Source organism: Rousettus aegyptiacus, unplaced genomic scaffold (genome assembly GCF_014176215.1).
Source record: "Rousettus aegyptiacus isolate mRouAeg1 unplaced genomic scaffold, mRouAeg1.p scaffold_m13_p_12, whole genome shotgun sequence".
Lineage (NCBI taxonomy): Eukaryota > Metazoa > Chordata > Mammalia > Chiroptera > Pteropodidae > Rousettus > Rousettus aegyptiacus.
Genome location: NW_023416287.1, coordinates 75,739,359 through 75,752,529, shown reverse-complemented (window position 1 = coordinate 75,752,529; position 13,171 = coordinate 75,739,359). Strand labels below are relative to the sequence as shown.

The window sequence follows — 13,171 nt, the reverse complement described above, 5'->3', positions numbered from 1 at the left end:
GAGAGCCCAGGTCAGAAAGCACTGAGCAACAAGGTCGAGATCGGACTGTGGAGGACCATGATGGGCAGACTAGGACAGTGGGATCCCTTAAAGGGAGTCACCAAAAGTTCTGTAGTAAAGAAATGACGGGGTCCAGGTGGGGAAACTCAGCCTCTTACTATCTGGGTGCCTTGAATGGGCCACTTCAATTCTGTAGGTGAGTAGCCATACCTGTAAAATGAGCATAACAAATGAGTTAATATATGTGAAATAGGTGTTTCTATTTCTTCTATTATTGGAGAACCCGGCCCTCGTGCATGGCCTGCCTTGCCAGCCACAGAAATATTGCTATACTGTAGGTAGATGCTAGACAGAACATGGGCCACCCTAATATCCTAACAGTTGTATCCTATAGGATTTGATGGCAGCCCAAGCCTGTTCTTGTTCAATTCTCATCCAGTCCTCACAATCACCTATAAGATAGGCAGCCCAGTGTCATTAACTCCATTTCACAGACATAAAAACTGAGTTTGAGTAACCGAAAGGCCTAGAACAAATCGGTAGTGATCAGACATTACCAAAAATCCCAAAGATTTGGGACTATGTGAAAGAGGGGCGAATCCAAATCATTCAACATTTTTAATAGTAATGGCTTTCAAATTCAAATATCACCAAAGAGAATATATAGGAAAATAAACTACCTTCTACCCCTCACTGGCAGCTCTCCAACTCATCTCAGAAAGAACACATAACCAGTTTTTACTGTATCTTTCCAAAGATAGCCCATGCACCTCCAAATCATCTTTTTCTTTCCAAATGTGATAATAAACCATGCACTATGCAGTATGCTTTGCAGTAAAATCTTAGAGATACTTTTCTATATATCCATATACAGATTACCTCACTGTTTTTAATGGCCGCATACTACTCTGTGATTTATCTAGGTAGCCCCACCACTGGTGAGCACACTGTTTGCTTCCACTCTCTGGCTATAGAATGAATGTTGCAGGGACAATCTTTTTACTTAAGTTTGGGTACATGTGGTAAAAAAAAAAAAAAAACTTTAAGATAAATATCTATAAGGGAAATTTCTGGATCGCCAAAATTTTTCATTTTGCCCATCTGATAGATGAAAATTAAAATCCATTTAATTTTTATTCAGAGTAATGTTTTCATGCGGAGTAATGTTGAACGTTTTTCACATATTTAAAAGCTATTTGTATTTCTTTTTCTGTGATCTTCCTGGTCATGTTTTTTGCCAGTTTTTCTAACAAGCGATAAGTTTTTACCCGATTTGCTCTAAGCTCTCTCTATAAAGAATATTAGCCCTCTTTCATCATATATTTTGCAAATATTTTTCCCAATTATTTGTATCTTGATTTTGTTAAGGAATTCTTGATGTCACAAATTTTTAAGCCATTATTTAGTCAAATTTATCAATCTTTTATGGTTTCTGGATTTTCTGTCTTTCTAAGAGAAGCATTTCCCTTCAAATTCAAAATAGAAAATAATTCTCCATTATTTCCTTTTCTTGATTTTTAAAAGAACTTTTAAATTCTTGCTATACTGATCATTTATTCTGGTGTGAGGAGTGAGAAAGGGATCCAAGTTTTGTTTCATGTCCTACCTGATTGGCCAGTTGTCCTAATTTCATTTATTTAAGAAAAAAAAAATCCATCTTAAAATAAAAATTGAAATCCTACCTTTATTAGATGCTAAATTCTTCTATATGTTATCTAACATGAGTCTATTCATGAATGATCTGTTACTTTCTATTGATCTATCCCTCTGCTCATGATCCAGTACCAAATCCTTTATTTTCATGGCTTTGTAATGTGTTTTCATATCTATAAGGCTAGTCTCCTTACTCTCATTACTCATCTGTTTCAAAAATCTCTTGGCTATTCTTAAATGCTTTTTTTAATATATATGTATGAACTTGACAGTTGGCTTATCTGATTTCAATAGAAATTCTGGTTGATATTTTTATTGGGATCATGTTGCATTTATTGAACTATTAAGGGAAAATTGGCATGATTACAATATTGTGGCTCCCTGTCCAAGAGCAAGGTACGCTTTCCATTTAAGTTTTTTATAAAAGTGCTTTGGTCATGTTTTAAAACTTTCTTTGTATGGATCTTACACATTTCTTAAGAGCTTTTTCCTAAGGTGGTGTATCTATTTTTGTTGCCAAGTAAATGGGATCCTCTAACCTATTTTTGAACTTGTCTGTTGTTTGTATAGGAAAGTGTCCAATCCCGTCCTCTGCAAATAATGATGTTTTTTGCCAACTCTTTTTTAAAATTTCTAACCTTGTATTTCTTATTCACCATTTTTTGATCTTAAGACTTCAAAGCGGGACTGGGCTTCCTAGGTTTGAGGAAATCTCTGAGCCGATTCCAGCTCGTCAGTGGCTCAGCCAGGCTTCTCTGGACTGGGGGGTGGAGGTTGGAAGATTCTGGTACCTTGAGAAAATGTTTCCTCTTGGTGCAAATGGAAGAACTGAGGTGGTGGAGGTGGGTAGTTACTTTGTAAAGTGCTGACAGATGAGGGACCCTTCCCCGAGGCTGTGAAAGAGTCAAGTCCTTGGTGCTGGGTTCCTGTGGCTGGGGGCAGATGTGGCAGAGGGAAGGAAGGCTCCTGCCCCTGAGATGTGCACTGGTGAAGCCAAACGTACAGGGGAAGCTGGATCATCTGGCTGCGCTTTAAAGAGGGTGCTTGCTGTGCGCCGTCATGCGGTCTCACCAGGCAGTGGGGTCCTGCCCAGACAGCTGTGTAGTCCAGACCCCCACCTATCACAGCTCCCACATCCCTGGCTGTAGGACCTAGCCTACATGGATTCCTTCTTGGTTCCTATTTCCCTCTAATACAGCAGATCCTCGAATAACATCATTCATTCATTGCTTCCCTATAATGTTGCTGAGATGCCATAGGAACTTAACTCTTATTTATATGAGCCTATGGTAACATTGGTTTTGTTATACATTGTTTCACCATATGTCATTATGTCACAGTTCCGAGAACCTATGATGACTTTAAGTGAGGACGTATTGCTGTAGATTAGTCTTATCTGCTCAGTGACGCCAGAAGCCCCTCAAAAGCAGGTTCGAGGTCTTGTTTAAAATCCCACTCAGCATGAAGCCTGTGTCAAGCGCGTGGTGAGCGATCAATAACATTTGTTAATCGAGTTTCCACTCACATCTTAATTTCCCTGGAACCAAATAGCCATCAGCTTCTGCAGCAGGCAGGGAGGGAAATTATAGCAGAGGAGGGACTGAGCTCGAGTATAAATAGGAAAAGGAAATGCTTGGACTTTCTCAGCGCAATAAAAGTTATATTATAATATTATATGTAACTGTGCAATTAAGCCTGAAAATTGCAAGCTTCCAGTTTGTTCTTCCCAGCCCAGTGCCAGGCAGTGCTCGTGGTGGATGGTGTCTGCTTAGCAGAAAAGGGCAAGTTTGGAGGCAAATCTGAGGTTTTAATTCCTATGGAAAACACAGGCAGGGCCAGGATCCTCGAGGCTGTCAGGCGGGGTCACTCATCTGGGCCTTGTCTCCAAATCCAAGTGGACAACGGCCGGGAGGCAGAAGTGTTTTCTGAGGGCTAAGGCATAACTAGGACATCTGACACCGAGATGAGGCCTCGGAGGGTGACTCTGCCCTCCTCCCTCCCACAGTTCCTTCCCCCCGGAGCCCCTGGGCACGGGTCCCAGAGGTCTGGGGCAGGGAGAAGGGCAGGGATATGGCTGTGAGTAATAAGAAGCAGCTTCATGGGTCCAAAGGAACAATCTTCCAGTTGGTTCCCAGCTGCCCTTCCCTGCCTTCTCCAGGACTGCCTGCAGCGCCAAGCAGCTTCCTCTCCCGTCCAGAACCTCCCCTGACTTCCCCTCCGTGGCCTCACTTGCCTCTCTGAACTCACCGAGCTTCTGTCTTGGAACCCAGCACCCCCACTACTCATCGTTCCTGCTGTGCCAGCCTCAAGCTTCTGACCCTTACTTTCCACACACCGTCCCCTTGGCCAGAACGTTCTCCTACCCCTGCCTGGGGGCCTTAGAGCTCAGCTTCAGCGTAGCTTCCTCAGTAGAGTCCCCTCCCTGACCCCGGCAGAGCCCCTGCCTCCGGCCCCGCCTTCAAGGAGCCCAGTCCACACCTCTGGGCTAACACCTGGCACTGGTGTTAGGACTTGTCTGTATTTGTCTCCATCTCCCGCTCTTCCGTGAGTTCTGAAGGCCAGGAATCCCATCCCTTTCACCCCCATCTCTCCAGCCCTGAGCAAAATGAGTAAATTCTCCTAGAGCTGAGAGGCAGCATCGCAACTACTTAGGAAACCTTAAGCCTGACTGCTGGGGTTCAAGGCCCAGCTCCACCTGAGTTTCCTCCTTTGAAGAATGGGATAATGATGATGACATTAACTACTTCATGCAATTTTTGAGGCTGAAATGAGAGCGACTGCATAAAATGGGATGGTGAGTAGCACGGAATAAGCACTCACTACCTCCGTTTCCAGTTTGGTTCTGTTATCAGTTGGAGGAAACTCAGAACCCTCTGTCTCCCACGCTGTGTCTCTGTCAAGCCGGTTCCTGTCGGCCACCTCACACCCCTCACACAGGGCCTGTGGTGCTGTAGGTAAAGAATGTATGTACATTCTGGAGAAGTGGCTTCCAGACTCTGCCACGGCCCCTGCCCAGCTCCACGGCTGTCCTTGGCCACTGAGAGTCAGGAGCAAAAACCCGGATCAGCCTCCTTTCCTCGCTCAGGTGCTGGGTGAGGGAGGGAGCACGTGGAGCGCTTCCCCCCAGCCCGTCCTGTCTCCACTACTCTGCTCAGCGTGGCCAAATGCTGCCCCCACTCTGGCGCTGCAGAACACGCGTCCTCCGAAAGCCGGTCTGTGTTCACACCCAGTTCCCGCTGGAACCTGGCACCTGCCTGAGGCACCTGGGGGAGGTGAGGACAGTCACGAAAGCCACAGTGGGCGGCAGCAGCCCCAAGACAGCAGAAGTCATGCTCTTTGTGACCTTTGTGACCAAGGATCTAGAACCAAAATACTTTAGTGGGTAAGCTGGAGGGCACCGCAGAACCATTGAGGGTGTGGCCGCAGCGGACTTTTATAACCTCCTAGTCTCACGTTAGAGAAGAAACTGAATCTCAGAGGGGGAACTTGGCTCGTCCAGGGTCACCTGCAACTCAGCTGCAGAGCAGAGGTCACTCGTCAATGCAGCTGTCATCGTACTTCCTCCTGTGACCCTCTCACCTGGCACCTGCTCCCACTATGAAGTTCACTGGCTTGGTGGCCGTGGTGCAACACTGGAAATCCTTGGCACATGGCATAGGGTGGCCTGTGGGCAGAGCACACTCAGAGGCTGGCCGGCTACACAGCTGCCTTGGTGCCTTCTAGAAAAGATACTAAAATGTCCCCGGGGAGGTCAAAATGCCACTGAACCCAGGTGTCCACACACAACCCTTTAATGACTAGCAAAATCTAAGCCATCCCCACTCTTCCACAGGAGCTGGGCAGTTAGGCAGAAATGCTAGAAAGAATAGCACTCCCAGGGGGCTCCTGTGTGTCCCCCAGCTCCCCGCCTCCAGTGAGGGTGTGCCTGCAGGGAGGACGGCAGACCAGCTAGGACACCTCCAGAAAAAGCAGCCATGGGGAGCGGGACTCTGAAACTCAGTAGCACCCAGCATAATGCTCTTTATGGGAAACAAGTGATTTATTTTATTATCTAAATTTTCAGTGGTTTAATAAGGTTTAATAAGCCTCCCAGGGAGTTTTCCGGCTTGGGAAATCGCCTGTGATAAACATGAGTAATAAATCCTTTATTTTGAACATAAAGAGGTGTGCAATTTTTCTTAAAAGGAAACAAGTCTCCCCACTCCTCCCACTTCACCCTCTAATAAATAAAGGGTGAATAAATAATTAAAGCACAACTGCTTGAAGGGGCACCCCTTTACTCGCCTGGCCCAGACTCCCACAAGCCAGCACACGGGGGCCCCAGCCATCGGTGATGGGACCCTCCCCGCCGGCATGCTCTGCCAGCCCTCAGCCCCTCCGGCTCTCCCCAGCTCACTGGAGAGATCCCCCCTTATCTTCTGAGGCCGTGTGAGCCCCTTAAAGTACCCGCTCTTTCTGTCTTTGCTGCAAGGTTATTGGACACTGCTGTAGAAAAATCAGTGGCCTCAGGAGGCCTGTGAGTTGTCCAGCAGTCATTCAACCACACTGCTCTGCGACCTTCACCCCACTTGACTTGTATTTGTCTATAAAATGGGTATGATGCTGGCCTCACCTGTCATCAGGGAGGTGAAAGTGCTTGAAATGAAAAAGGCCACTCCGCGGGCGAGAGGATGGGGCGGGGGGGCAGGGGCCACTTTGGTTCCTGGCAGGCAGCCGGGGAAAGAGGACGGGCGTCCTCTGGAGGGTGATTAAATGGCTCAGGCCGTCCTCCCAGACCCCATCACCAGAGCCCAGGCGTGGCGCTGCCCCTCACTCTTCCTCGCCTGCCTCTCGGGCCACCCTCATAGGTACCCCTTTAGTCTATCTTGCGTATATGTTTCATCCCTGTAAGAACTGAGGGGGAGAGAAGCCCTCCCTGGCCTTTGCTCCTACTCCAAACCCCTGCGGGTGGTCCTAGATCTTGTTCTGATAAAACCAAACCAGTTCGTGAGGGGGAAGGTAGAGGCCGGGATGATGGTGAGGGAGGGGTTGACGAGGGGTACAGCATGATACAGTGGACCGAGTCTGGGCTGCAGGTCAGGTCTGGGGTCTCTGTCACTTACCTAGTGCTGTGACCTTGGGCAAATCGGTTTACCAGCATGAGGTTAGGTTTTGCCTCAGAAAAGCAGGCCAAATAATTCCTTCTATACCCAGGGATCCTAGGAAAATGTTTGGAGAAAATGAGATGTGAATGAGCTTTTCTAAATGTAAAGCTCGACAGACTGGTGGCAGTGTTAGCTCGAGCTCCAATGCCTGGTCACAGGAGAAAAACACTCAAGCCTCCGGGTGGAGGAACACTGAGAAAATCTGTCTGTGGCTGGGGTGAGAGCCCAGGAGTGCCTGCCTACCAGGCCCAGCCTCTGCCCTGGCTCTCACTTCTTGTCCTGCTGCTGGGGGGGCTGGGCAAGAGGCAAAAATAAATAGGGGGGGCTCAATCGTGTGAGGCAGGGTGAGGCTGCATTCCAGCTGTAGGGGGACATTTGACGGGAGGGAAGCTCAGGGCTCATTTTATAGAAACCAGCCAGCTCCAAGCCCTGGGTCTGAGGAGAGCTGGGAACTATGGGCTCCGGGCATGTCCCAGAATGGGTGTGGCAGAGCGGATGAGGCCAGCTTCGCCCAGCTGTGGGCACTCTGCGTAGGGTGCTCCAGTAGGCAGGGCACAGGCTGGAAGTTGAGGTGGCCCTGTCCAGCCTCCCAGCCCACACGTCTGTCCCCAGCCTCTGGAGCAGCTGAGGCTCCAGGGCATTCTAGGGCCAAGGGGTGTGGCTGCCTCTCTTAGGAGAGCTGCTGAGGGCAGGGTGGGGCACACCCTACAGAATCCTTGGGGCTGGCCAGCTGCTTCATTCAGGCCTTCCCGCCCTCGCTCCTGCCCGCTGCCTTCCTTCGGGGTTTAGTGCCTACACAGACCACAGGGACTAAGTAAGAACCTGCTCAAAGGATGCAGGTAGCTGCTGCCCCGCCTCATCCGCAAGTCTGGAAAAAAACCCACATCCCTTCTCTGCCCCTGTGTAGCACCCGCTCACCCTCGCCGCAGCCACTAATTCTGCCAGGTGGCCTTGAAGCCTCGGGCTCGGGCGGAGGGGCAGCTGGAGGCTGAAGACAGTGGGGTTGCTCCCGGGGCCATGGGAGTCTGCGGGCAGGGGCTTGCCATGGGGATCTGGCAGATAGAAGCATCACCCTGAGCCTCAGATTTGCTGAGCTGAGCAGGAGTCAGGAAGACGTGTGGATCGTAGCAATAAAATTGTCCCAAAAGTCACTCCACCAAGGCAGCCATGGAGGACAAGAAGGAGGTGGGACTCAGAAATCAAGTCCCTGCCCTGATGTTTTCTGGTCGTGTGACTTGGGGCTGGTCCCTCAGCTTCTCTGATCCCCACCAAATGGGGATCATAATAAGGATGAAGTGAATTAATATAAGTGCCTTATGAATGACTGGGCTCTGTTCAAATGTCAGGTACCCCTAAAGCAGAGGATTGGGGCCACCCCACCACCTTTCGTGACTTCAAGGCTATCTCCACTGTGTATGTGAACTGATATCATTCATTCAGGGGGTACTGTGCTCATGCTTAATGGCATCTCGGGAATAGCACAGATGTATAAGAAACAGACCCTAATCAGAGCAAGTGAGATCCATTTTCCAGATGGGTAAAACTGAGGGCAGCAAGGGTATATAATTTGCCTATACCCCTGCACTTCACACTCCTGGTTAAACCCATCCTATAAGAAGGGGCCCCCGTTAGCCAGGCCCAGCATCTGGCTGAGGGCACAGACTTGGCATCAGGACACCCTGTTTCTCATTCTAGCTCTGACATTGATCTGCCGGGTGACTTCGGGCACAGGCTCCTCCTCTCTGTGCCTCATTTTCCTCACTTGTAAGATGAGCATGAAGTTGACACCAGCCTTCCCTGCCTTGCAGGAGCACATGAGACAGGAGGTATGAACGAGCCTTGGAAGATGCAATGCTCTACCCAGGCCCAGGGTGGCCTTGGGAGCTTGTCTGGGCTGTTCTCAGTGTCTGTGGTGGAGAGAGGTGTTTAAATAGTATGGACTGCTGCGAAACTATGAGGAAGGCACATTACTTCCCGGGATAGTCCCGCCTCCCTCTGCCAAGACACCTTTTAGGGTCCCTGTCCTTCCTGGACTTCATAATTGCTAACATTGGTTGAGCGCCTACTATGTACCAGGAGACACTTTATGTGCCTTAGCTCATTTGATCCTCTCAGCAGCTCTGTGTGCGGATTCAGAAACTGAGCTTAAGGACAGAAATATCAAGTCCCAGACGCCGTCAGCGGGGAGCCAGGATGTAGACCCAGGCGGTCTGAGAGCAGGGCCCTCACCCTCCACCCCTCAGCGCTGGCCTCCTGTTGTCAGATGGCTGCCAACCAGGGTCGGACACGTGCTGGCCGAGAACAGCTTCTTGTGCGATCTCACTCGGGGTCCAGGTTAAACACGTTTTCAACGGGGACTCCGGAAGTTCCAAGCCTTACCCCCTCTACCTAATGAAATCCTCTCTACCCATCAAAGCACAGACAAGTCTCTTCCTTCTGAAAGCCTGTTCAATCTCCTAGCCCGCAGGGGTCTGTCTAGTGCCTTTCTGTCCATACCTCTCCTTTGCACTTGGCGCTAAGACAACCAGCCCCACCCAACCCCATCAATGTGGATGGGTCTCAGCTCCCTGGTGCATACCTCTTAGCCCTGGTTCTGATCAAATCTCTAAAATAAGAAACTACTTTTTCTGGGGATGGGGGGGAAGGGGAGTTCACCTCCCCCTACCCCCAAGGTGGACTTTGTGGGAGACAATGTGGTAAAGGGGAATGAATATGAACTTCGGCACAGAATACAGCTGTGTTCAACGCCTGGCTCAGACACTCGCTGGCTCATGACGTTAAGCAAGTCCATACCACACCTTTTCTTCATCCCTAAATTGGAGGCGATGATACAAATATGTACCTTTCAGAATTGTGTTGGTTAAGGAAGGATTAGAGGTGCAGTGGCTGACATGTTATAGGTACTTGATAAATGGTAGCTAGTATTGATTGTTATTATAAACGCTGGCTGGTTTGCTTGTTTCATTTGGTTATTAGGACAGGACACAAATACGAACAAAACTCAAATCACACTCAAGAAACTAATGCTGGAGGACTTCTAGAACCAGGTTTCTATATTTCTGTGGGTTGAAGGCCCTCACCCCTCCCAACCTCCCCGCCTCCACCACTTCTCTGTTCCCCTCGTGGAGCCTGTCCTCAGCTGGTAAACAGCGGGGAAGACACCGTCTCTTGGTGGGTAGAGAGGGGAACTCAGGTAGACACCTGAGCCAAGTAACGGTCTCATTTTACAGCTGAACGAACCAAGGCCAGAGATGAGGAGTACTGCCTTTGTCAGACAGGGCTACTTGGACATACCTGGTTTCTAGAACCTTCCACTGAGGGCGGAGGCCCCGGGAGGCTGCTGCAGGCCTCATGACCTCGGGAATGGTGACCACACCTGAAAAGGTTTCACCCGCCCCACATTCTTTTTCCCAAACCCTCTTCCTCCATTTCCAGGCTTCTCTTCTCCTCGTTCCCTCCCCCTCTTCATTTCCAATCTTTCTCTATATTTTTTTCTACCCTTTTCTGTCAGAGGTTTATATTTTGCATCAAGCTGCTCCTGGATGTTCGGAGTTTGTGTGTGAGAGTGTGTGTGTGTGTGTGTGTGTGTGTGTGTGTGTGTGTGTGTGTGAGAGAGAGAGAGAGAGAGAGAGAGAGAGAGAGAGAGAGAGAGATTCTCTTTCCTGAACTTGTTATTCTTGGAGACAGAACTGCCCGGGGCATGGGAGGGAGGGGATGGAGGGCCTGAGCCGGAAGGTGGGGGAGGGTGTGGCCACCCCTTTGGGACACTGCGTCAGGGCCCTCCAGGGCATGGGAATCACAGGGTCACCTGGGGAGCTCCCAGAGTGCAAGGAAGGGGTACTTCTTCCGGAAGAGAAAAGGAAACAGCAAGCCCCCCGCCTCTTGCCTGGAAAAACAGCCCCCAGTAGCACTATTACATGCCCTCCTCTGGGAATGAGACAAAGGCCCCGACCAGGCCATGGTGAGTAGTCGCCGTTGGGCAGACCAGCCTCTGAGCCCAGGGTCACTTGGGCCTCTTGCCCTCTCTTCATCCAGATCCACTTTGTGCTACTGGCTTCTCTCAGTCGTGACACTGGTTATTGGAGTCCCCATGACTGCCCGATGGCAAGACGAAGCCACAGGAGCCCAGAGAGCTGGAGCAGACTCCTAAGGTCTCACAGCCATGGCTTCTTGATCCCTGTCTCAAGCAGACGTGGCTACAGAAGCACTGAGACAGGACATTTAGCCAAAGGGACAGCAGTCTCCATCCCTCAGTGAGCTTAGATGAGACACTGACCACTGATACGAGGTCCGACGGGTTCAGAGCCTCTATTTAAGAAGATGAAGAAAAGCTTAAAGAATTGTAAGCACTCCCCCACCCCACAAAAATTAAGAACTTGGCTCTAATCTCCTGAAGTTTTGTTGATTTGGGCTTTTTCCTTAACAGTTAAAGGGGCATTTCATTCACAGTCTTTTCAGATGAGAGGGTCCCTCTGAGGGTCAGGGCCCTGCTACCCACATGACAGCTTTGTGAGAATTAGAAAAAGATCTCGTTTTCTCAATGCATATTTACATTTTTAAGAAACTGCTAAGTTGTTTTCCAGAGCGGCCGTACCATTTACATTCCCACCTGCAATGTCTGAGTGATCCAGTTTCTCCACATCCTCATTAGCATTTGGTGTTAGCACTGTTTTTTATTTTAGCCATTCTGGTAGGTGTACAGTGGTATCTCCCTCCTCTTCGGTGAACTCTGCTATATCTTTCTCACTGTCGTTTTGCCCCTGTGAGCTCTATCAGAGCAGGGCCTTCTTGGTTGGCTCTTTGTGCATCCGCAGGGAGAAACCCAATGACTATTTGAGAAATGAAGGCATGGCCCGTGGGGTCTCTGGCCCTTTTAAAGGTGAGAAGGCAGGAAAGCAATGAGCCTTCACTCTGGGGAACCTCCTGAGCACCTGCCCAGGTGAGATTCCTCAGGAAAGGCTGGGGCTCTCCAGAATGGAGGAGGAAGGGCGAGGGAGGAGGAGCACCCAGCACCCTGTACGCCTCACCCCACCAGGTCCCTGGTGCATCTAGGCCCCACTTGGGGTACATATTATGGGCCTGGCACTTTTCAGTCTGCCCCCTCCCACTGCATCTCCTCTCCTAGGGCAGAAACATCCAGAAGATAAGCGCGTGGGGACCCCCCAAAGCTCTTCCCACTGGGGCATGGGGCTTTCAGGTGTTCTCTTATTTTTTTTCTTTCTCCCCGCTATAATTAAACCAGGATAAGGACCAGGCCTTTGCTAAGATTTATCCATGGGCCATGATCCAGCTTTGCCCTAAGTAGAAGGGCCCTTTGCGCTCTGGCATAAAAATCGAGGTAGCTTTTTGCCCAGGTTGAATCTGCTGGTGTGGGCGGCGAGCTCTGCTCCCTGAAGGGAGGGACGCCTGTTGCCCTGTGTCCTACATGTCTCCTTCCTGGTGGCTCTCATTGGTCACACTTCATGTTTAATGTACACAATGCTAAGATGTCTCAGAGAGGCTTCTACCTGCAGGAGATGTTGCCTTGAGGGTAACAGAATATGGATATGACAAATTAACTACTGATGCATTCACATTTAATGTTGAGTTTAAGTGTTTATTTATGGGTGACATTGCTCACAGACATGCATATATAGGATGCCGGTATTTAAAAGAAAAAAAAAAAGATAGAAAATGAAAGGAAACTTCCTCAACTAAGATGAAACCAGAAGGAACATCAAAAAGAAAAACATGCCATAAGGCCCCCATTTGCTTGCTGAAAATGGGCCAAAAAATTAGCCTTAAGTTTCTTGGTAGCTGTATCGGTCTGCTTGGGCTGCCATAACAAAGTGCCACAGACTGGGTGCCCTAAACGACAGAAATTTATTTTCTCACAGTTCTGGAGGCTGGAGGTCCTAGATCGCGGTGTTGGCAAGGCCAATCCCTTCCTGGGCTTGTAGGTGGCCGTCTTCTCCCTGAGTCTTTTCATGGTCTTCCCTGAGTGTGTGTGTCCTGACCTCCTTCTATCAGGACACCAGTCATACCAGATTAGAGTCCACTCATACGACCTCATTTTAAACTTAATCACCTCTTCGAAGGTCCCACCTCCAAATACAGTCCCATTCTGAGATACTATGGATGAGGACTTCAAGCTATGAATTTGTGGAGGACACGACTCAGCTTAAAACAGTAGCCAGTAGTAGCCAAATGTTAGCCTATTGCAGGAGTCAAAGGATTTGTGAAATAAACTGGAGCGTTTTCCCAGCAGCCACGAGAGAACAGTCCCCCTTCGGCCCTTGGCCTGCAGATGCTGTGTGAGTAAGCAGTGGATGCCATCCTGTAGCGCCCAGAGCCATTGTCGTGTGGCTGTCTATGCTGGTGTCCCACCGCTGCAT

At 49.4% G+C, this 13,171-nt stretch overlaps 1 protein-coding gene across 4 annotated transcripts in view; it reads left to right on the top strand.

Annotated features, from left to right (window-relative positions):
• ZBTB7C (zinc finger and BTB domain containing 7C) overlaps positions 1-13,171 on the top strand; it is a 315,346-nt gene that overhangs the window by 283,873 nt on the left and 18,302 nt on the right. The gene's annotated exons all lie outside the window — the stretch shown is intronic.